Here is a 26,186-nt window from a genome sequence, read left to right as displayed (position 1 = left end):
CTTAGGCAAACATTTTGTAATGAGTATTGATCCCGTCCCAATCCCAGATTTAGGACTGCATGTACATTTCCTTCTCCCCCAAGTGTGTGTGTGTATAGTTCCCTTCACCTGTTGTGATGAGTTTTCATAAGGTCCCTATGTGTAATACTGTGTGTTGCGATTCCCCCACTCTTTTAAGACTGTTTTTCTCCCCATGAATAAAAATGAGGGGAAGGATCTGGGCCAGATCTGTGCCTTTTCTAAAAGTGGTTGCTCTTAGACATGAATAAGCCTATACCTTTTAAGAGGCTCTTTCATGACTCATTGGTCATGAAAGATACTGAGAAAAGATTGGTCTTTTTCTGAGAAAAGATACTGAGAGCTGGTATGAATTTCCCTTGTGTCTGTGAATCTCAACCATTCTATATTCTCTTCATATACCACAGTTAGCCTACAGAAATTTGTTAGGACTTTCAACTGAGTTCTTCATCCAGATGTTCTTTGGTATCTATTCCAGATAAGCAAGTGCTTGCATTCTGTCTGTGGACATGACCACTGCCTTATATTTCATGTTAGTCTGTAACTTCAGCTCTCTGTTGAGATCAAGAAAAGTTGCCTGTTTGCAAATGGTTGTAGAGCTTATTGAAGGGTAGCAGCAGTACACTTTCCTTCCTTCTACTTTCTGTGTGGAACCAGATTATTTATTTTTAAGTCCTTGATTATCAAGAGGCAACAGGAATCTTGGTCTTAGAGATCAGAGCATTCTGAGATTTTTCTCAGAATAATAATCAAATGAGATAGAGTCTATAATAGAACAAAGAGATAGAGTACAGTCGATAGTAGACAAGAGGTAGGTAAGTGGGCAGTGATATTTCCCTATTTTTGTCTGATTGCTTAATATAAAGATGGGATGGTATTTGGTCTGCTTTTTAAGAGAAATGAGTACAGCCATAGGCATTAGGTTAAATGAAAAAAATGGCTACTTTGGAGTCTGCTGTAAGAACAAAAATCTTATAAATTATGAGATCTTATAAATGAGAAGGGTTAAGCTGTTGTAAGACATTAAAATTTAATATTTCTTTCCACTTCATTTGATGGATTTTTGAAGCCATTCTTCAATATTTTCTTAATTACATATTATGACAAAGTATTTTGGGAATGAAATTAAAGGACCATAAATCATGTAGAACAAATACTTAGACTATCATTCAGTTATTAAGTTCACCCTTTACTCTTCAGGGTGATAAGTGGATAATAAAAGTAGAAGTTGAACTGAGTGGGAAGTGTAAATCCAACATAATCCAATTAATGGTACATCTTCGATAGGTCTTTGTCATGGCTTAAGGAATTTAAAGGCTCCCTTCCTAAGCTGTAATTCTTGTGCAATAAGCAGTTCAGTTTTCATTAGAACTCTGTGGCTAGCAAAAGTATCTGCTTAATTCATTTTACTAGCAATTATTTTTGTACTTTAACAAGAGTAAATTAAAAAGACTGACTCAGAGGGGTCTTTCTCTTTCCTTTGGTGCTTTTGGTAACAAAGGACTAATCTACATTTTAGGGCGGTTCTACCATTCTGTCCATAGTCTCTCTCATTAGATATATCTGAGAACTATATTGTGTGGAGTCTGCTCTCTCCACCTTCAAGAAAATATCAGTTACCCAAGTCTGCGGAATGAGGGGAAAAACCCATGTCCTCTTTTAGAATCCTTCTTGTCCACCAGAATTTTATGTTTTCAAAGGGAACCAATATGCTTCTGCTTTGTGGTTTGTATAGTTTAAATATTTAAAAAGTATGCTTATCTTGAATAAATTATAATAGTTCTCCAACAGAAAATCAAATAGCATGATAGATTCATCTGCGTGACTTTATGAGGTTTTGGGTTTTGTTTTCTTTTCGTCCCCCCACATTTTCCCATTTTTTTCTTTTCTCTATGAAGGAGTTGTAGTTCACATTCTTGTCTGGTTGCCTTTGTACAGTGTCACTGCTTCTACTTGTCTTTATATAAACTTATTATGGTTTATCCTCTAACTATAGAAATGTATTTAAGCTTATTAGTTTTTTATGTTTGTCTGTAAATTTAAGATTGTTATCCAGCAACTGGAATCAGTTGACGGGCACCTCTATACCCTATATCAGGAGTTGACAAACTATGACCCATAGGCCAAATCCAGCCCACCACTTATTTTTGTATACTCAGGAGCTAGGAATGATTTTTACATTTGTTGAATGATTTATTTTTAATCAAAGAAGAATAATATTCATGACACATGAAAATGATTTGACATTTAGATTTCAGTGTCCATAAATAAAGTTTTATTTAAATACAGCCACACTCATTTATTTTTGGAATTATTTATGGCTGCTTTCCACTACAATGGCAGAGTTGAGTAGTTGCTGGAGAACTATATGGCCAGCAAAGCCTAAAATACTATCTGGCAATTTACAGGAAAGGCTTGCTGATCTCTGCTGTATATGAAGTGTCTAGATTGATCAAGATCTAGAATATTTCACAGAGAAAGAAGCGTGCTAAACAGTAGATGATGCAAAGGGATGGATATTGTCATTGTTATCGTAGAATTCATGACTTCCTAAAATATATTGGCTATTTACAAAATATTGCATTTAACATTTGTGGTTATATACAACTAATACTAATACCTCCCCAGGATGCACACATGGTTGGAGTTTTAATCATTTAATCATTTCATGTGAAGAATAGTTTTAAAATAATGAGAATAATTGGGGTGCCTGGGTGGCTCAATTGGTTAAGCATCTGACTCTTGGTTTCAGCTGAGGTCATTATCTTGGGGTCATGAGATCCAGCCCCACATCAGGCTCTGTGTTCAGTGCAGTCTGCTTGAGAGTCTCTCTCTCTCGCTTTCCCTCTGCCTCTCCTACAGAGCATGCTCCCTCTCTCTCTTTCTAGAATAAAATTTTTTTTAATCTTAAAAAAAAGATAATGAGAATGATTACTCAAACCACACATAGAAATCAGTACTATTTTTCTACTCTCATAACCTATCAATGTTTGGTGGTTCCTGTGTTCCAGTAAGTCATTTTTATAATCTCTCTTCATTATCTCACTTAAGAGGCATTGGAAGGAATTTATTTGTAATGCAGAATTATAATTAGAAACAAAATATCAGATATTTATTGAAAGTTTAGTTTTTAAAATATTTTATTACCCAAAGGGTTGTTTTACATTCGATATTCAGTAAAAAATAATTTTAGAATTATTTTTCTCATGCCTATAATTGGATTCATCACTAATGAGAATAACAATGTTTCACCAATATTTCAGTAGGAAATGTGTTACTTTAATTTATATTGATTTTTTAAAACATTTACTGATAGCTCACTTAGTTATACCAAATGTATATTCCTTTATAGTCTTTCTTATGTCAAGATAATGCTTCTATCCTGAAAGCTTCTATATAGTCTCTTACAAGAGCTGATTCCTTTTCTTTGGTTTGCTAATCTAGTATTAGATATTAGCAGGTTAATATGGATATTATTTCACTATTAAGAATCAGTTTCTTATTTTCCCAGTCTCAGATATAGTAAACTGATGTTTCCTCATGTACTTATGTTTCATAACATATTCATAATATGAACTAACAGGAATAATAATAAAAGATGTCTAAATGACAGAAGTTTAGGGGTTTAAATGATAATACAGATGGAACACCATCACCCTTTCCAAAGTGTTTTACTTTGATTGCCAAAAAATGCATATTGGTCATATAAACATGATATATGTACTAAGTCTAGCAAAACAGAGAGAATTATATGTCAAAGATGGCCAGAAAGCAAAGGTAAGCTTTCTCAAATGTGGGTAAAATCAGAGCAAATTGTATTGGCCAAAAGGAATTCTTACAATCTTCTAAATATTAAAATAGCATGAAGGCATTATTGATGTTTTCTGTACCATCCTGGGTTCTTATTCTTAAAATTAACTCTGGAAAAGAATTAGTGAAGTTCACTGAAATTATTTTGAAAAATATATTTATATTTAAAAAAAATAAGAATCATGACTGTAAAAAGACATAAAACTTGAATTGCATCCTATCCATGCCTAAAACTTCCTGAACTTTTTTTTTTTTCCCCGCATGGTTCAAATCACTTTAATTCAATAAATCTTTTTAAATGCCTTTTATGTGCCAGGCACTCTGTTAGGTTCTGAAAAGGATTCAAAGTTGGTGAATGCATAGGCGTAGTTCTAAAAGTACTCACAATCTAACAGTTAATATAGTACGTAGACAATACCTACATGGCCAAATATGGGTTAGGGAAAGTTATGAGGGAAAATATTTAAAGTGATAGTTTGCAATCTGATTAAAGAGAAAATGTTGAATTCCATCTTTATAGCTAGAGCTTTATTCTGTACTCCTTTATTCCATCTTTATTGTTAGAGCTTTATTCTGTACTCCTTTTGAGCACAGGGCAGTTATGATTTTGGTTGTGCTTAAATTCCACGGAGGAAAAAAAAATGAGCAAAGTTGTCTTTGGTTTTATTTGTTTTGTTTTGTTTTGTTTTTCTCCTTTAATCCACTGTTCTCATCAATGTTAAGAAATAGGGAGAAAAAAGATCAAATTAATAGTATTGACTATTATATATCCAATGCAATTTTGGCACCATTATTTTATTTCTTTATGGGATTATTTTATTGTTCTTGTTGTTAGAGACAGATTTTCCAGTAAACATCACAAAGTGGAATTATTTGAAGTCAGAGTTGCAGGGATTTAAAAGAAATAGAAATAACAATGATTTACATAACTTTTGCACTGAATTTATTTAGTAACCTAATTAATTCCATGACTTTATTCCATATTTTATTCCTGATTTTCCATAACTCTATTTACCTCAATGTGGACCTAATCTCTTTAAACTTTATATATAATATATTTAAATAAAATAATATTTTATTTAAAGATATTATTTTATTTAAATATATCTAGATTCTTTTTTTTATTTTAATGTTTTGGATTATGTTATGGGTAAGTTTGCACACAGCTGCAGACAGCCTCTTCACAAATCTAAGATATGTGTCCAAGGCTGGAGAAAAATATTTGTTTACTTAGCTTACCCTGATTTAGTCAATTTTATGGACTTCATAAACTCTTCGTAAGGATAGGCTGTTTTCTTCTTAATTTCCAAATTGGTTCAGTTTTTTTTTTCTACTGATTTTCATAGAAAATCAATAACCTTAATTTTTTAATCTTTATAATTTTCAACACACCAGGAGGTAATCTGAAAGGGAGAAATAGTGGCTATTACTCTTCATATCAGAGTTTTATCAGAAAAGCACAACTAGTGTGGTGCTTATGGAATAATGGACTCATTATGAGACCTAATGCAACTGTGGAAGAAGCTGAGGAGTAACCGGGAGTCTGGAAGGAAGGAGAGCTGGACACAGAGCAAAGGAGAACATGGACAGACTGGGACCCACCAGTCTCTTTGCACCTACTTCCACCACATTCAACCACAATGGCGTTCAGAGTGCAATGTCCACTGTTTAATTTCCAGTTTTCGAACCTGCATATGTCTCTTTTGCCTGACTTTAGCCAGAAACTGTATAGGAAGGGGGATTCTGAGGAACACTTTTCAGCTTAGCCAGGTTGACGTAATATACAGGTATCATGCTGGTATTTTAAAAATCATTTATATATTCATCCATTTAGCCTATAGTTATTTAATAGACACTTACCACTTGCCCGGCTCTTTGTTAATTGTTGAAGATGAAATTTTAAAAAAGAATGCTCCCCTCTCCTCAAAATTCAGTTTTTTTCAGGAACAAAAATACAAGTAGCAATTAGAATAGAAGTGTAAGAAGAAGTGCAGGTAAAAAATGGGAGGGAATAGTTGAGGTCCTTTAAAAGAGTTCATCAATGAAGCCTTTCTAGGCAAGGAGACATCAAAACCTGATGGAGAGGCACATGTGATGGATGGGGAGAGAAGTAGGGGAAGGAAGGTAGCATGAAATGCCCCAGAACCAAGAGAAATGATGGTATCTTGGGAGAACTGAAAAAATATCAGGGTAACTAGAATGCTGAATTCTCAAAAGAAATAGGTAACTTGTGATGGACACATTACTGTTTCTTTGATAAATTGTTATGCATGTATTTAATTCTTTTTTCCTGCTTCCATACTCATTTCAATAGTAATTCATTTATCTGAGGATTATCACTTTAAAAGTTCCTCTGATGGTAGTAGGCGTGTATTTAATTGGTATTATTGTCTCACAGCAGATGTTTTCGAAATATGTAAGTCAGATAGAAACTGCATTTTATTTTAAAATCTCAATTTAAGTTTGTCTAAGTAGAATATAAACAAGAACATGTGTTTAAGCAAGCCTTTTCTCTTTTTTCATATCCTTCTAGCAGCAAGTCCTTTCCTTCTGGGTGGTCACCATTGTGGTCTTTGTTTTTATACAAAGGAAAATATAGGAGGACTCTCCTGTAAACCAAACTACACTGGAATTTTGCTCAGAATTAGACTGCTAACCACAATCATGCATTCCTTCCTATAGTTGTTATCAGCATGGTTAATCTCTAGTTACAGTGATATGCTGCACTATTCAAAACTCAAAAATTGACATATTTGTATGGAGGGAGGAAAAAAAAAGGGAACATTTCACCTTAGATCCAAATACCCAAGGTATAAAATCCAAAAGGTAGACTCGGTAAAGTAGGTAACTGCACAGGGTATACAAAAAGAAAACAAAAATTTTCCTCTGTATCTGCAATAACCAACAGAGAAAATTCAACAATAAATATAAAATCATTTAGACAAATTAGATGAATAACAAAAATATGCAAGTCTAAATTATATAGTAAAGTTTCAATCAAATTTCCAGCAGGAGTTTTATGCAGTTTTAAAGACAATTTCAATGTTTGTTTGTTAAAGATTTATTTATTTGAGAAACAGCACATACGCATGCACAGAGAGGGGAGTGGGCAGAGGGAGAAGGAGAGAAGCAGACTCCTGACTTGGGGCTCTTTCTCATGACCCTGAGATCATGACCTGAGCTGAAATCAAGAGTTAGAGGCTTAACTGACTGAGCCACCCAGACAGCCTTCAATGTTTAAGTAATAGTTATAACGCATGTTAGCACAGCATAGAATGATCTTGATAGTAAAATGAATCATGAATCTACAAATATCAAACCAAGGGATACTGATACAGAAATAATTAAGATTAATGGAGGTGAGTAGATAACATAAGAACTGATTTTAATGTTTGAATGTCTGTGTGCATGTTTATGTGCATTGGGAATTCAAATATAATAAAAGAATAATTTTAAATCAATGGGTAAACAATTATTTCATAAATAGTCTTGGATATTAATTTGGTATAAAGTATAATGGAATATGCATCTATTACATTTGATACAACTCTGATAAATTCAGTTTTAAAAGTCAAAAACACACATTTCCTTCCTTGCAAGATGGTAGACTAAAATAACATGAAAAACATCTGACATACATTTATACATATATAAAATTTCTGGTGTAAGGAGAACATAAAAACCAAAAAGTTGATTCCTGGATAAAATCACAAGAAAGAAAGATATCCGAAATAAATAGTATACTTCCCATTTTGCCTGGAACAGCCCTCCTGTCCCAAGGGTAATTGGACTTCCAAGAATGTCTTGGTTTGGATGACTCCAGTAATTATAAACAGGAACTAGAAGTTTGTGAACTATTAATGCACCTGGCCCTGGTGTAGGGGGTGGAGTGTGATAGAAATAGTTTGCAGTTTTGATATCATGAGTTTACTGCTCATACAGGAACAGGAGATAGAGTTTGGAGCCCACTTGAGGAAGAGAATTGGAGCCCTAAGTCCACTGTGGTGAATGGTAATGCTGCTAGATTCACTTTCAAGAACAAAGAACTTATTACCCCAGTTGTGATGAATGACTGGCAAACAGTCCATTGATGCCAGTCCCCTTTGGAAATTATTTCGGCTAAAGAGAGCTGTCTCACTAAATCCATACTCCTTTCTCAGGGTGGCCAGCATCCAACGAGTGACCAGGGCACAAATGCCTGGCCCTGTTTCCTTGGCGGGTAACCACTAGAGAGAGCTATACCAACTCCAAAGCCACACATAAGGTATACAGAGGCATTTGATATAACTGCATTATAGCTCAGCCTCTTCCACCATCTCATTGTATTTTCATCCTTTTCCTTCCACAGGTGTTCAACTCAAGAACACTCCCTAACAAATAGCTTGAATTCTAATTTTTTTTAGTACTCTTTTTTTTTCCCTAGAGAACTCAATCTGTGACCTGTGCAAGGGTGATTTAGAGATAATCTGGTGAAAGAGTGACCTAGAGATAATCTACCTCATGGCACAGGAAAGCTGCTTGTATTTCCCAGATTCTGGGTAGGAGGAGGAGAAAAGACCATCTAACAAAACTAAGTCTGGATATATAGCCTTGCCTGTGTTGAGGTCCATATTTGCTCTTTCTACATTAAGGAAGGCTCAAGCATGAAAAATTATGAAGTCTGTCTTTAGTGAGAGATAGCGCCTCACTTCACAGTGAGATAATAATACCTCTTCTCTCAATAGGTAATAATACCACTCAGGCTGGAAATGATTCACCTAGCAAAAAAGAAATAGCATTAGCTACTAAAGATGAGCTCACAATAAAGATTTACCAATCAAAGCAAGAAAATTCACTATCAATTAAGTGGTAGACATAAATATACTGAGGCATTAGTTTCAAGAATTTTCAAGATAATTAGATTGAAAATTTAAAATCAGTATTTTTAAATAGATGTAAAAATAAAATAATCAGGCTTTTAGAAACAAGATGCTATTAAATATTAACTTTAACTTGTAAAAGAACTAATGTGCAAAGAAGAAGTCAAACTCTCCCTCTTCGCCGATGACATGATACTCTACATAGAAAACCAAAAGACTCCACCCCAAGATTGCTAGAACTCATACAGCAATTTGGCAGCGTGGCAGGATACAAAATCAATACCCAGAAGTCAGTGGCATTTCTATACACTAACAATGAGACTGAAGAAAGAGAAATTAAGGAGTCAATCCCATTTACAATTGCACCCAAAAGCATAAGATACCTAGGAATAAACCTAACCAAAGAGGTGAAGGATCTATACCCTAAAAACTATAGAACACTTCTGAAAGAAATTGAGGAAGACACAAAGAGATGGAAAATATTCCATGCTCATGGATTGGCAGAATTAATATTGTGAAAATGTCAATGCTACCCAGGACAATTTACACGTTTAATGCAATCCCTATCAAAATACCATGGATGTTCTTCATAGAGTTAGAACAAATTATTTTAAGATTTGTGTGGAATCAGAAAAGACCCCGAATAGCCAGGGGAATTTTAAAAAAGAAAACCATAGCTTGGGGCATCACAATGCCAGATTTCAGGTTGTACTACAAAGCTGTGGTCATCAAGACAGTGTGGTACTGGCACAAAAACAGACACATAGATCAATGGAACAGAATAGAGAATCCAGAAGTGGACCCTCAACAGAATAGAGAATCCAGAAGTGGACCCTCAACTTTATCAACTAATATTCGATAAAGGAGGAAAGACTATCCACTGGAAGAAAATCTCTTCAATAAATGGTGCTGGGAAAATTGGACATCCACATGCAGAAGAATGAAACTAGACCACTCTCTTTCACCATACACAAAGATAAACTCAAAATGGATGAAAGATCTAAATGTGAGATAAGATTCCATCAAAATCCTAGAGGAGGACACAGGCAACACCCTTTTTGAATTTGGCCACAGTAACTTCTTGCAAGATACATCCACGAAGGAAAAAGAAACAAAAGCAAAAATGAACTATTGGGACTTCATCAAGATAAGAAGCTTCTGCACAGCAAAGGATACAGTCAACAAAACGAAAAGACAACCTACAGAATGGGAGAAGATATTTGCAAATGACGTATCAGATAAAGGGCTAGTTTCCAAGATCTATAAAGAACTTTTTAAACTCAACAGCAAAGAAACAAACAATCCAGTCATGAAATGGGCAAAAGACATGAAGAGAAATCTCACAGAGGAAGACATAGACATGGCCAACACGCACATGAGAAAATGCTCTGCATCACTTGCCATCAGGGAAATACAAATCAAAACCACAATGAGATACCACTTTACCCCAGTGAGAATGGGGAAAATTAACAAGGCAGGAGACCACAAATGTTGGAGAGGATGCGGAGAAAGTGAACCGTCTTACACTGTTGGTTGGAATGTGAACTGGTGCAGCCACTCTGGAAAACTGTGTGGAGGTTCCTCAAAGAGTTAAAAATAGACCTGCCCTGTGACCCAGCAATTGCACTGTTGGGGATTTACCCCAAAGATTCAGATGCAATGAAACGCCGGGACACCTGCACCCCAATGTTTCTAGCAGCAATGTCCACAATAGCCAAACTGTGGAAGGAGCCTCGGTGTCCATCGAAAGATGAATGCATAAAGAAGATGTGGTCTATGTATACAATGGAATATTCCTCAGCCATTAGAAGCGACAAATACCCACCATTTGCTTCAACGTGGATGGAACTGGAGGGTATTATGCTGAGTGAAGTAAGTCAATCGGAGAAGGACAAACATTATATGTTCTCATTCATTTGGGGAATATAAATAATAGTGAAAGGGAATAGAGGGGAAGGGAGAGGAAATGGGTAGGAAATATCAGAAAGGGAGACAGAACATAAAGACTCCTAACTCTGGGAAACGAACTAGGGGTGGTGGAAGGGGAGGAGGGCGGGGGGTGGGGGTGAATGGGTGACGGGCACTGAGTGGGGCACTTGACGGGATGAGCACTGGCTGTTATTCTGTATGTTGGTAAATTGAACACCAGTAAAAAATAAATTTATTATTTAAAAAAAGAGCTAATGTGAACTTCTAAAATGAAATAAAAACATTGTAATTAAAGGAGAAAAACATCTCAATGGAGAGATTAAAGGAACCAAAGAGAAAATTTGGAATTTGGAATATAGAATTGGAAAAATTACCCCAAGTGCAGCACAGAGATATAAAACTTGAAAATTATGAAGGATGTTATGACACACAGACAGTAATAATGAGATGGTGTAATATGTCAACTGTAAGTTTCAGAAGGACAAAACAGAGAATGGCAATGAGGCAATATTGGAAAAACAACAGCTGAAACACTTTTTGAATAGATGAAAGGGAAGAATCTTAAGACTTGAGAAGCACAGTGAGTTAGCAGCAGGATAAATAAAAATTAGCCATCACCTGGACACAACTCAGTGAAAATGGGTTACACTGAGGACAAAGAGAAAATCTTCAAAACAACTGTAGATAAAACCCCGACAGCCTGCAAAGGAAAACAATTAGGCTAAGTCGTTAAAATTACTGCAATAGTCTAAAATGTCAACAACAATTGAGATCAAAAGGCAATGAGAAAATAGGTTTAACTTCCATAAGGATAATGTTCCACTAGAATTCTGGACTTAGCTAAATTGTTGCTTAAGATTTTACTTATACAGATAGAGAATATATACAGGAAATAACTTGCTCATTTTTAAGTGCTTAAGGTAATTGAATTTTATCCTCTCTACATAGTTATAATAAATCATTGGCAATGTCCAAAGACTAGTTTTGTAACATTTGTGGGGTCTTTGTAGCTAATATGCCACTTTAACATTTCTATGTAACCTTCAGACATACACTCACCCACCTTTACACACACACACACACACATTCACATGTGTGCACACACACACAGCATAGACAGGAAGATTATTTCATGCTAGAAATGATATTTTGTGTTTGAAGTCTAGCAACTGAAATGTTGACAGATCTCATCAAATTTTACTTTGTAAATCGCTGTGAAGCCATTACTTTCTTCCTTTTTTTAACCCTAATGCCATTGTTTCATTCTTACTTAACTCCCTGATTTAAGTGGAGAGCCAATTTGTTAAAATTGTGTGTACATTTTAGTTGTAAGCAGATATGAGTCATGTCGCATTTCTGTAAACCCTGAATAGTGTAATAAGGGTGATAACTGGGTTAGTGTTATTTTCAGTATTTAGTAGTATCCTTCCTACAACTTTTCATCACTTGACTTCTGGTCTACTATCAGATAACTTTCATTATTTTAAAGAACTTAATATTTCCATATACAGTTTATCAAACATAATTCTCCTTTATCAGAATGGATTCTAGGTTTTTTATTTGTTTCACTAGTTAGTTATCATTTTCTTGTAATTGCCCTATATACATATTTGTCAAAGAAATTAATATTAGCATTGATGTTCAAAAAACAATGCTGCAATTTTTAATAAAAACATGTATTTCTGGTTGTGCACAATTTGTTTGTCTTGGGTATAAAAATATATTTAGCACTTTCAGTTTTGCAAGTGAGAGCATTTTAATAAGTAAGGTCCAGAGGGCTATCAGCATTATTGGCACCCATTTTCTTCCCTTCAGGAAGGATGAATCATCAGTAACCAAACTTGAATAATGACACCTATGATTCTAAAACACAACTTTTGAAAAGCACTGAGGGGTTTCACATATTCTCAAGTGGTTGAATGATATACTCGAGAAGTAAGAGGTCTTCAGCTAATAATACCTTGTATCTGTTTACTATTTTGAGTATAAATAGCTTACCCGGAAGTCAAAGAGGCTGTTCAACAGTCACAAGAAAAAGAATCAGTGGCAACATGAAAAATCCAATCTAACAAGCAGATATTACACTTCTATATACTGAACAAAACATGATTTTTATTGAACTTTATAAATATGAATGCTCTACAGTGTATAAATACTAATATGAAATTGATACAGTGTTAAAGTTAGATTTATATTTGAGGCATGAAAATAATTTGTAATTCAGGGATCCCTGGGTGGCACAGAGGTTTGGCGCCTGCCTTTGGCCCAAGGCGTGATCCTGGAGACCCGGGATCGAATCCCATGCCGGGCTCCCAGTGCATGGAGCCTGCATCTCCCTCTGCCTCTCTCTCTCTCTCTGTGACTATCATAAATAAATAAAGATAAAAAAAATAATAATAATTTGTAATTCACCTTGCCTACTCTATGTTGATCTGCCTAAGTGAGTCCAATATTTAACCATTACAAAATATACATTTTTTTTTGTCTTGTGAAATTTAAAATGTGGCATTAACTGAATACATCATGTGGAATTCCCTTCTGGTGTTTCATTGCAACTCGTTAAGTATTGGTTAAGTTTCTACTCTGTATCAGGCACTTTGTTAGATTCTGGAAGATTCTGGAGTAAAGAGTCCAAGGCATAGATACCAAGAAGAATAAAACTGACTTAAAACATTCTGCCATTTAAGGAGAGTGAAGGCATGCAAACAACCAAATACAGGGTAGAATGAAATATGCCTTAAATAAAACTATAAATAGCATAAACTGTGGTCACTCGGAGATTGGACTGATTAAGGCTATCTGAGAGGATTCAGATAAAGCTTTTAAAGCTTTAGGCAGGAAGAGATATTTAAATTTGATTTGTGAGGTGCAGCAGTGCTTTTCAAAGGTAGAGAATAGATGGGTAAGCAGGGCAGATTAGATTATGTTAAAGCTTTGATAAATGTGAATATAGTTAGTTGAAGGAGATATTTAAGATTTTTACACTTTTCTTAGAAATAATATTTACATGTTGTTAAGTATTTACTAGGTGCCTTATGTTTTATTTCCACCTAATAAGAATTATTTCATTCAGTATACTATGGTATGACATTGGCATTACTATCCTATTTTACTGGTACAGAAACTGAAGCTTAGTGAGTCTGCCACAGAATTATACTTAGAGTGACATAGCTTATTAGTAGCTATATTGGATTTATATTATTGTACAACAAATAACAATAATCTTAGTGGCTTGAAACAATTCCTATTTATTATCTCATAGTGCTGTGGGTCTGACGTACAACTATAGGTTAGCTCAGTCTCCTGCTCAGAGTCTTGCCAAACTGAGATCAAGATGTTAACCAGGAATGTGGTTCTTATCTGAGACTTGGGGACCTCTTCTGAGCCCATTTGTTGTTGACATGATTTATCCTTGTGACTGTGATGTAGATCCCTGTCTTCTTGCTAGCTCTTGGTGCTCTTGCGGGGCGGAGGGCACTCTTAGCATCTAGAGGTTGCCCACAGTCCCCTTCTAGCAGATTTCCTTGGGAAGTTCAGTGTGAGTGTTTGTTTTCTTCCAAGCTAGCAGGAGCTGATCCCCCGGACTTCTAAATACCTTTACAGACTTCTGTGCTGAAGTCTTATGATGGAAGGCAATCACTGACTGACAACTCCATCACCACATGGCATAAAATTTAACCTAAAGATGAGTAACTATCCCATCATATTCATATGCACAGGTTCCACTCATATTTGAAGGGAGATGATACAGGGTGTGTATAACAGGAAGCAGAAGTTATAGAGGGCTTCTCACAATTCTGCTTGCTGGACTCTGCTCTTCCCAATGCAAAATACATTCACTCCCCTTCCAAGGTCTCCAAAAGACTCTTCCCATTACATCATCAGCTGTAGTCCAAAATCTCATCACCTAATTATAAATTTCCTCAGGCGCAGTCCAAAGTTGTATCTAAATTTCCTTAGCTTAAAATAAAACAAAACAAAACAAAACAAAAACTCTCATCATCTAAATCATCTTACTGAGGTGTAGATGCAGTCCTACCATAATCCATGAATACAGCTCCTGGGGTACAGTTCCTCTCCATCTGTGGGTCTATAAAAGTAAAGAGAAAAGTTAATTGCCCATGACATTCCTAACATGCAATGGTGAGACGTGCATTTAGGAAAATAACTATAAAGATTTGGGTTAAAAAAGAAAAAAAAAACTGGAAATGGAAGGTAAAAAAAAAAAAAAAGGAATCAGTGGCCCAAAGCAGTTCTGTAATCCATCCAGCAAATAGGAGTTTCTTGATTAGTTTGTAAATATTGTGAATAATTCTCTGTGGTTCTTGGTTCAACCTTCTAGGTTCTTAGTTTTATTCTCTGAGTCATCCTTCCTTTTTTATGAGAAGCAGTACACATTTGCAGGTGAGTAATTTATCAGCCTGCTTCTTGCAGTAGAATGAGGGAAGGTGATTTCTGACAAAGTCCTTTCATTTGTACTTCCTCTGTCCTTTTTAGGCCAACCTTGAGATATTTCTATTGATAGAATTTTTTCAAGGACTGTGTGGGCCTTACATGGATTTCCATGGCATTAACTCTGTTAACAAAAGGCATACCCACGGATCTTTTTGAGATAACCCCTTCTTTCGTTTGGCTCCTTTTCTTGGAAGTCCTCTGGTTTGGTTGCGATGTGTGAGGCAACTCCTAATCTCTTGAAATAGCCTTTGTAGTCTGAATTATCTGACATTTTACTATAAGCAGTAGGTGGAACCCAAGCAGCATCTTCACTGTTTTGCTTGGAAATCTCAACTATATGTCCAAGTTTATTGATTAAAAGCCCAGTTTTCCACACAATTTGACAGAGAATTTGTTAAGAATTCTGCCATTACAAGAATCTCTTTTCCTTTTTCTAAGACAAGACAGGGTACATATAAAAACTAAGTAACATTTCTGCACTTCCAAACATCTCCTTTAAAGATGTGTACTCTTTCACACTTTTTAACCTGCTAATATAAATGTATACAGATAACATGTAGACATACTTAAAGTTCATTTTATCTTTTCTTTCAAACACACATTTCTTTGAAATCAAGATGTTAACCAGGTATCTCTTCATTTAGAGGCCCAACTAAGGACATTTTGCTTCCAACCTCCCTCTGGTTGTTTGGAGAATTCACTTCCTTTGGTTGTGAGAGTAGGATTGGAGTTGTCTTGCTATCTGTCAGTTGGGGACCACTGTCAGCTCCTAAAGTCTGCTTTCTGGTCCTTGTCACATAGCCCTTCACCATAGTACTCTCACACTTCCACTCTTTCTGATTTTAGAAATGGTCCTGTCATTTTTTGTTTAAGATGGTTAGGTCAGGTCCACCTTGATTTTCTCCCTTTTGATTAACTCAAAGTCAATGGATTAATATCCATTTATAGGAAAGGTATCCTATTATATTCTCAGGTTCTATCTATATTCAAAGAATGGAGAATACAATAGGTATGTACACTAGGGGATAGGAATCATGTGGGTCATTTAGAATTCTGCCTACCACAGTGGAATAGCTATAATCCAAATTTAGATCTCTTTTGCTCTCAAGTTTTCCCTTAATATTATGGTATACCACAATCTTCTAGACTTATTTTGAAGCATATTTATTAATTTGTTAAATCTATCATAGATGTACATGATTTTTCAAAGTATTAGGCACAGGCCAAAATTATTTACCTCTCACCAATGAAGAGATAAATCCATATTTGCTCAGAAATGAAGGTATTTGGTACAGAAACATTTTATATATATAAACATTCATTCCAGTAGTGAATGATGCAGTTAATATAACTAATTTGTTTTTTCCTATCCAGTCAGTTCAATTGAATAAAATCTATTATGTGCTCTCAACCAATGAAAACTATTTTGGCATGTCACTGTACATCTTCTCAGCTTAAGTTATTAGTTATAAGTCTATTCAACTAGTAATAAATGGTAAAGTACAAGATAGACTTTTTGTCTCCCTTCAGTTGCAGACTCAGCATAAGGATCCAGGTTTGATATGTTGGCCTTCTGGTGCTGGGGACCCATACTCATTCATGTTGTTGCTCAGCCATCCTAAATTCACGTCTTCCATTATGTACTCTAAGGTGGCTCCTTTGGCTCTTGCCACAATTCTAGATAATGTGAACAAGGAGAAAGACAATGAGAGCATAGGTATTTCTATTTAATAGAATAACTAAGAGGAGTTGTTTCTTCTCACAACCCATTTTTATAGAACCTAGTCAAGTGGCAATTCCTAGCTGCGAAGGACTCTGAGAAATTTAGTTTTTGTTGAGCAATGATACAGCCAAAATTTTTATTAACATAGAAAAAAGGAGAAATGGAGATCAGAGGACCATTAGCAATAACTGCCAGATGTTTTATAATTACTAGTGATTGTTGGCCAGTACTTCAAGTTGTTATGACCAATCTTGACCTATCATTTCTCGCTAATCAAGAGTAGGCAAATTATAGGGCAGAAAAATCACACAAATTATGAAAATCTAAAGTTTTACTGGTTTGTGACAGAGAAGCACTTTAAGGTACAACCAAATAAATAGAAGGTAAAGATCAGTGACCAATATGAAATTAATGGAAGTTCTTTGCTTTATGAAGGACAATGTAAAATCAATGGAACCTGGAGAAAAGTGACCAAAATTGTTAAGAGTTAATCATTAATTGTTAGGAGCCAGAAAAAAAGTGTAGTTCAGGCATAGGATTGCTTCTGGGCATGTGAAGAAAGGAGGATATGATTGACCACAGAAGAACACAGGGGCACAGTTGTGTGAGTAACAGGTACTGTTAATTTTATTTAGCTCTCATCCAGTGATGCTTCCATTTTAGGAAACTCATCTCCTATGCTAAGTAGAATAGTGATTCTATGTAAATCATTAAACTAAAATCTCACATATAATTACATTAGTATTTGTCTATAACCACATGAAAAAGCACAATTCCTATTATGCACTATTTTCTTTATAATTGTCATTAGGATGGCTTAAATGATATAATCGCCAAATCAGCTTAGCTTTGACGTGTGTAAGGAATGTAATCAGATATCATTTAAATATCCTTAAGAATTGTGTCTTGGCTATGCAGTTAGAATATAAAACAAATTCAGAATAGTATGAAGCAGGGAATAGATTAATTCAATCCTAGTCAGTGGTAAAGTGACGGGGGTATGAAGCTGTTGACTCAAACCAGACAGAAGATAATCTTTGTTAAAATTTCTCGAAAGGCTCTGTGCTATTGGCCAACTCTGTTTAGAAGGTATGGATTTGAATTCACGGCTGTTACAGTCAGTTGAAAAGGTAGCACAATGTGTTCCTCAGTAGCAAGGCAAAAAGCCATCTGGATGTTTGCGTAATTTTTATCCTTCATTCCAGAGAAATGGTGATCCCAATCTTCTTTTTTTCCTTGATGGATAATTTCCCTTCAAACTCTGTAAGTATTAGAGTTGCAAATATGGATGATAAAGTGTAAATTATCATCATAACCTTACTATGTTTTAAATCTAGAAATGGAGGGGGAGTTTTTTGGTAGTAACTTGGCCAATTAGTTTTATTTGATATTCCAAGTATTTTAATAAGGTAATTGGGAATAGTAGAGTGTTAGCAGGTTAGCCTTAGATTCCAATTTAATGTGTATCTGAGTAATTCTTAGGACTTACAATTTCTAGATCAAAAGTTATGAAATAATTTTTCTCTTATGTAAGATTTATTTATTTATTTTAGAGAAAGAGAAAGAACGAGCAGGAGGAGGGACAAAGGGAAAGGGAACAGAATAGACTCCCCACTCAGTGGGGCTCCAACCCAACGTGGGGCTCAATCTCAAGTCCCTGAAGTCATGACCAGAGCTGAAACCAAGAGTCAGCCACTTAACTGACTGAGCCACTCAGGTGCCCCTATAAAATAATCTTTCATGTAATTAATGAGTCTTACATGTTACTATATTTCAGAATTTAATATATTAGGATTACTAAAGTTATTTAAGTACTCTAGCAAAGTTCTAACTTGGAGTAATTGAATTTGAGTGGCCCTTGAACAACACAGGTTTGAAATGTGTGGGTCCACTTACATTGGATTTTTTTAGCTAATACATATTGTACAGTATTGTAAATAAATGTATTTTCCCTTCCTTATTATTTTCTTAATAGCATTTTCTCTAGCTTACTTTATTCTGAGAATTCAGTATGTAATTAGTATAACATACAAAATACATGATAATCGACTGTTCGTTATCACTTCCAGTCAACTGTAAAACATTAGTAGTTAAGTTTTGGGGGAGTCAAAAGTTATAAGCAGATTTTCAGCTGTGTGTGTTGGAGGGGTGGTCAGTGCCCCATTTAACCAGTGCATTGTTTAAGGGTCAACTCAAGAGGTGCCTGGTTAGCTCAGTTGGTTAGGTGTCCTGACTCTTGTTTTTGGCTCAGGTTGTGATCTCATGATAATGAGATTAGCCCTTCATGAGACTCGGCTCAGTGCAGAATCTGTTTGAGATTCTCTCTCTCTCTCTCTCTCTCTCTCTCTCTTCCTCTCTCTCTTTCTCTCTCTGCCCCTCCTGCTCATGCTCTTTCTCTCTCTGAAATAAATAAATTATTCTTAAAAAAGTCAACTCAAAAGAGATGCAATATATTAAATTTATATTTGAGCCATGGTTGATAGAATTTCAAAGAATTAACTAAGTTTGTAAATGGTAGAGCTTAAAAACTTTCCAGTTTGTTTACATAGGCTGATTACACATTAATCAGAAGCTCCTTGAAATATTTTTTAAAATTTATTCAATTTATGAAAAATACAAGATATCTTAAAATTTGAGCTTAAAACCTTAAGTAAACAGATTTGTAAATCTGTGATTTTAATTAATTTAATACTAATTTTAGGAATCCAAATAGCTATAATTGATTTCTCCAGGCACAGAAGTTACACTCAGGATCACCAAACTTTTATACAATAAATATACTCTCTAGGAGAAGCATAATAATATTTTATATATTTAAAAACAAAAGTAATAATTATTTAAACAAAACAAAGGTACATATAAAGAATAATCTTTTGCATTTCCAAATATTCCCCTTCAGTGTCATGTGCCCTTTCAAACATTTTTCTCTGCTAATATAAATATATACATATATATCTATATATAGTAAAAATTTATTTTCTTTCTTTAAAAGAAAAACACATTTGTTTGAACAAAAATCTTAAAAATCTCATTCTCAAAAAAAATTACAAATGGCCAAAAAATATGTGAAAAATGTTCAAACCACCTTCAACTAAGTAAATATATATTAAGATAACTACATAATTTTCATATTTTATTTTGGCAATTGTTTAATAAGCACTGTTGGAAAAATATGTGAAATGAAATGAGAACTCACATACATGGATGATGCTTCTGGAAATGGGTCGACTCTGAAAGATACTTTGGTGATATGTGTCAAATAGCTTAGCACATCCATGGTTTTTGATCTAGTGATTCAGTTTCTAAATATTTATGAGCAAGGGTGATTGTCACAGTAATGATTATAAAAATCTGAATAGATTAAATATCCAAAGAAAGGATTTATTAAAAAATATTTACATTTGGTGGACTATGTATGATGTAGCCATTAAAAACTGTGTTCTAAGGAATAAGGGCCTAGGGATATGCTTTACAAAATTAAGATATAAACATATAATATATATGTGTATATATATTAATATATATTTATACTATAAATAGTATATATTTATACTATTTAAAACATATAAACATGCTTCTAATTAAAATGAATATATACTATAGAGATATATTTGCACGATATAAATGAAAAAGTATTATAAATTTATAAAATTTATAAAATTATAAAGTATTATAATTTTAATATTTTAGGGTAGTAGAATTACAGATTCCTAAATATGTTTTCCTTATGCTTCTCTGTATATCCAGGTTTTCCTCAATAAGTATGCATTATCTTAATAATCATAAACAAAAGGTGATTTAAAATTTAATAATAAAACAATGGATATTCAGGGTCATGTATTCATTAATATTACTAATTTCTGATGAAACCTCTTGCATGTGTAATGCACCATATTTATTTTCTTGCTAGTTGACTCTATTTAGTTGATGTATTTTTAGATAATCTAGTTAATCAGTTTGGAGAATAAAATTAGAATGCATTCCTTCAGATTCTGGCCAAGTATCCTTTACCCTGCACTTCTCTGTAAAATAAAAATAATTTGAAAATTAACTAATAGAAGCACCAGAACACTAAAAGTGAAAAAAAAAATCAGTACAAATATGTTTGTATAAAAGTTTAAAATTGGGCTTCTGAGAGTTTTGGAGAATATTTTTGAAAAACTGACCATCCAAATAAAGCAGGTTTGTCTGGGATGCAAATTTATAAACAAAATGGTTATATGAAGTGAGAAAGGCATGAGTCTTTGTTTGCTTCGATATTATTTTTAACACATTGAAATATTCCAGTAAGTGATTTGAATTGCAATTTAGGAACCAACTGAGTCAACAAAATAAATATGACAATTCGATGCCATTTGAGGATTTTGGCATTTTATAAAAGAAATTGTCTTGTAGAGTAGATGGTGTTCTGGCTCAGGTTGCTTCTCTCTTTCTCCTTTTTCTCCCCCTGGGTGGAGATCCTTGCCACCAGGTTCAAAGCACTCTCTTGCCAACTCTAACACCATGGAAATAATTTAAAAGGTGCACTGGATGAAATGCTTCAAGGTAGCAGAGGCTTTTACGATTGTGTAAGATACAAGGGTATACTTGTACAGGTGACCAAGAGAGGGAACATACAAATATATCATGCTAATTTGGCAATTTTCACAATTATTTTAGGACCATTGCCAGAAGTTCATCAATCCATGCTTCCATTTTTCTCTACAATGGCAGACTATACTGGTTACCCAGCCTCTACTTGAATGTTTATAGAACCAGAAAACTCTCAATCTCTCCTAGGTTCTTAACTTGAGGTCATAGATGCCATAGGAGTCCCTGATAAGTTTCAGGGATCAGATAACACCTGAAATTATATGTAAAATTTTGAATACGTGGGTTATTTTCCATACTTAGTCAAATTCCTAAAAGTGTCAGGGACCTCAAAAAAATTAAGAACCACTGCAGAAATAGGCAATTCCATTTTTAAACAGCTCAAATAACTGAAAAAAAACAAAAACAAAATGATGTTACAATGACAATTTCTACCCAGTCATATAGATGTAAAACACTTGAAATTCAAATCTTAGTTCTATCACTTACTAGTTGTATGATCTTAGGTAGTTCAGTTAACATGTCCAAGCATCAAGTTCTTCATCTATGAAATGGAACTAATATCTAACTCACAGTCTTGTAAGAATTGGAAAAGATAATCTATATGTAACTTTTCTAGAATAGCTTTATTCTTTCCTTCTTGCCTACATTCAATTTTAGCAGTGTATGTATTTGTATGGATTAAATTACATGTAGAAAACTGAGGAATGCTTAGTAAATTCTTAGATCTCATACCATGTGGTTACCTAGGTTAACCATGTGGTTACATAGGTCTATGTAACCAATTCTTCTACTGCCCCTTTTACTCCTCTGCTTACACCACATTGCCTTTATTGCTATTCCTAAAACAGCTCACCCAAACTTCCACTTCAAGGATTTTGATTTGCTGTTCACTTTATCTGGATTGCTGCCTGCTTCCTTCTACCCTTACCCCAGTTTAAAAAAAAAAAAATTATTTCCTCTCCTTCATGTCTGTATTTTTGAAGTAAAACCAGTCTATCAAGAATTCAACACCTGTCCCCTTCCACACATAGGAGATACACCTGAAATAAACTAAAATGTTTAGAAATTAAGGAAGCCATCAAAGAATCCTGATGTTGTGTTGAAGACCGTTGCATAATCAAAATGAGGAATGAAATGTAGATGAAACTTTTATTTCTGGCTAATATGGAGTAATCTGTATCAAACCATCTCTTCTACTAAGTATATTTATAAAGGTAGAATATAAAAAAGACAAATAAATACCATGTTTTAAAGGTAATCGATGGGAGCAACCAAAGCAGCCAGCATTTGAGAGCCCCACATTCCAGAAAAAAAAAATTAGGTGAGCCAACTTTCTCTGCCATTTTCCCCCGTGAAATATTCACCAAATTTCAGGCACAACACTGAAGTGAAATGGAAAGTGATGACCTAATGCAGAAATTAGAAGAAAAGTACAACCTTTGACCAAACCTGCCTTACTGTGCATACCATGCTCATTGATTTACATAATGCCTATGGCTATTTCTGCAGGACAATGGCAGAGTTAAGTAGTCTTATCAGAGATTGTCTAGCATGTGAAACAGAATCTGTTCCTCTCACCTAGCTGGAAGGATTAATATTGGATTTTAGAGCTGCCGGTAAGAATGGGCCCCAGAAAACACTGTGTTTCAGCTGAGACCTGTGAAAAGCTGTGCTCTATGCTCTAAGGGAAAACTCAAAATAGACACCTCTACAAAACTAACACTCAGCCTTGACTCATCTCAGCCCTTGATTAGATATAATCGACTGAATTATATCAGTTCTTACTGACAACTTGACAAAAGTAAATCCTCTGTGGAAGGAGATAACTTTATCCAGAACTTACACAGTTTTTTATACTCAGTGTCTAACATTTCATCAATAACTACCAGGAATGTCTACAGGTGGGGACAAATGACAGGAAGGCAGGAGGAAAAAAATAAATAAAAAGGAACCCTAAAATCATCAAGATATTGAAGTTACCAGGTGTAATTGCTTTAAAGTAACTGATTACAATGATGGTATTTATAACTCACCACAGAACCATAATGTAGGCAAAAATTGAAAATTCTAAAAGTGATAAATACAATTAATGACATTACAAATGCAATAGATAGGTTTTGGCAGCAGATAAGAAATATCTACACTGAAGTACTGAAAAAGAGAAGGATGGAAAATACCTAAAGGATTGTAAGAGACTTGGGACTCAATGAAAAAGCCTAATATAACTGTCATAGGGGTCCTATATATAGGAGACAGAACAGAGTGGAAAAAAAAAATTGGAAGAGATACTAGTTGAGAGGTTTTTATTTAAACTAACAATATCAGGGATGCCTGGGTGTCTCAGTGGTTGAGCCTTTGGCTCAGGGCATGATCCCGGAGTCCCAGGATCCAGTCCCATATTGGGCTCCTTGCATGGAGCCTTCTTCTCCTGTCTCTGCCTCTCTCTGGGTCTCTCATGAATAAATAAATGAAATCTTTAAAAAAAAATACATAAATAAATAAACTAACAATATCAAATCACAAATTAATGAAATCCCATCAATCCTATTAAAAGGATGAATGAAAAGAAGCCACACTTGTGTATCCTACAATAAATCTTCTGAAAACTTGAGACAGAGAGGAAGAAAAGAAAAAAGGTACAGTTTTCTCAATGAAGCTGTAGTAAGACTGGCAACTATTCATCAGAAATTACAGAAACCAGATGAATCAAATTTCTAACTAGAGAAAACAAAGAATATAGGAACCTGTTATATGTCATTAGGTTTAAAATCAGCCAAATCCAGAATGTAAAAACTTCTGTCATAGGACCTGATTTCTTCATCCAATAGATAGAAGGAGGAGGAGGAGGAGGAGGAGGGGAAGAAGGGATAAAAGGGGAAGGAGAAGAGGAAAAGGAAAGGAGAGAAGAGAAAAAGAGGAGAAGGAGGAAGAAGAAGGAATTATTTTGAAATGCATATTAATTAAATGCAGTGAAGGAAACTTCCTTATGTCTTGATTTCAATAAACTAAAAAAAAACAAAACAAAACATTTATGAGCCAATTGGGGAATTTTAGTTGTGATAATCCTATTTTGAATATGTTTTTTTTTAAAAAAACCCTTAATTAGAGACATAAACAGAAGTAAACACACATTAATATATGATATTTATGATTTCCTTTCATATAATTCAGTGGAGGTGTGGCTACACGGCTAAATGAGATAAAATTTACCATTTGATAGTTTTTGAACCTGGTCAATGGACACAAGAAATCCATTATACTATTATATCTATATTTGTGCTTTATAATATTTCTATGATAAAAAGGCAAATTTTTAAAAAAAGAAAAAAAATTAATTTTAGTTTTTTGAGTTGAACAAAATGAGCTTACAATCCACACCAAAAAAAGGCATTTTTGGAATTACTTTATTATACCTAAGTCCAGATATTTCCTCAGAAACATTGAAAGGCAAAATAATAATTCTAGATTCCAAAGTTTCAGTCCCTTTATTGAGGGTTAGGATCTTTTATTTTTTATATTTTTATTTTTCTTCTAATTTCTTCTTTATTTCCAATCTTTGGACCTTGGGTTGGACAGGAGCAAGTCTATTGCATACCTGTACCAGCCCTCATTGCTACTTTGTGTAAGTTACCAAAAAGGTCCTTTTCTTTAATGGAGGCCACATGTCTGGGGTCTGGGTTCCAGCCTTTGCTGTTCCCTCATTTGGGTGTTAATGTGCACTGAACAAATTAAACCAGCTTTTTTGGCAGCCTTGGAATCTTTTCTCAATTTTCCAGTCTCCACTGGCAGTTAAGCTGATTTTTTTTTTCATAAAAAATTACTGATTTACTATATCCCCTCTTCCTCCCACTGATTTTCTTCTCCCTCCTTTCTTCATATATTGCTAGTGCATATTGCTTTTAAGACCACAATAGATGACTCCTTTCCATATCACATGAAATCCTTCCCTTCACATAAACCAGTATGTGGCAACACAGTCATTTCTTCCACAGATTTATGAGGGGAGAGAGAATAACCCACACATCTTAAAAATTACACTTTTTATTTTGAGATAATTGTGGATTCACATGCAGTTGTAAGAGATAATATCTTTTACAGTTTTCTCTAATGCTACCATCTTACAGACTGCATTGCAGAATCACAACCAGTATATTGCCATGGATGCAACTCATCAATCTTACTCAGATTTCCTCAGTTTTACTTGCATTCATTTCTGTATGCATATTTAGGTCAATGCAGTTTTGCCACACATGTATGCTTTCATACAGATATGTCTTAGCCGAACTATTTCTAAAAACAATAGCTAACACATACATATTTAATGTATGTCCGACAGTGTCCTATGCATCTTACATTGATTCTCTTAATCCTCAGAACACAATTAGAAAATAGGCACTGTTGTTATCTCCTTTTTGTTTTATTTTTATTTTTTAAAGATTTATTTATTTGAGAGACAGAGCACTTATGCAAACGGGGGTTGGGAGAGGGGCAGAGGGAGAGATAGAACCTCAAGCTGACTCCATGCTGAGCACAGAATCAATCCCCAAATCTTAAGATCATGACCTGAGCTGAAATCAGGAGTCTGATGCTCACCGACTGAGCCACCGTGGTGCCCCTATTATCTCCATTTTAAATAGAAAATCCTGAGGCACAGAGAGGTTAAGTACCTCACCCCTGCCTCACATAGCAAACTGGGGTAGGGGGGTGAAACTTGAGCTAGGCATTCTGACTTAGTAGCATAGACACTTAGCATAGACACTAAGACTTAGTGTCGGGATGACACTAAGACTTAGTGTCGG

General features: G+C 34.6%; 1 protein-coding gene across 6 annotated transcripts in view; it reads left to right on the top strand.

The window, feature by feature from the left end:
- CFAP299 (cilia and flagella associated protein 299) overlaps positions 1-26,186 on the top strand; it is a 581,386-nt gene that overhangs the window by 394,627 nt on the left and 160,573 nt on the right. The window lies entirely within an intron of this gene.

This window comes from Canis lupus, chromosome 32 (genome assembly GCF_011100685.1).
Source record: "Canis lupus familiaris isolate Mischka breed German Shepherd chromosome 32, alternate assembly UU_Cfam_GSD_1.0, whole genome shotgun sequence".
Taxonomy (NCBI): Eukaryota; Metazoa; Chordata; class Mammalia; order Carnivora; family Canidae; genus Canis; species Canis lupus.
Note: the sequence above shows the minus strand (reverse complement) of the source record. Positions and strands in the feature narration are given on the sequence as shown.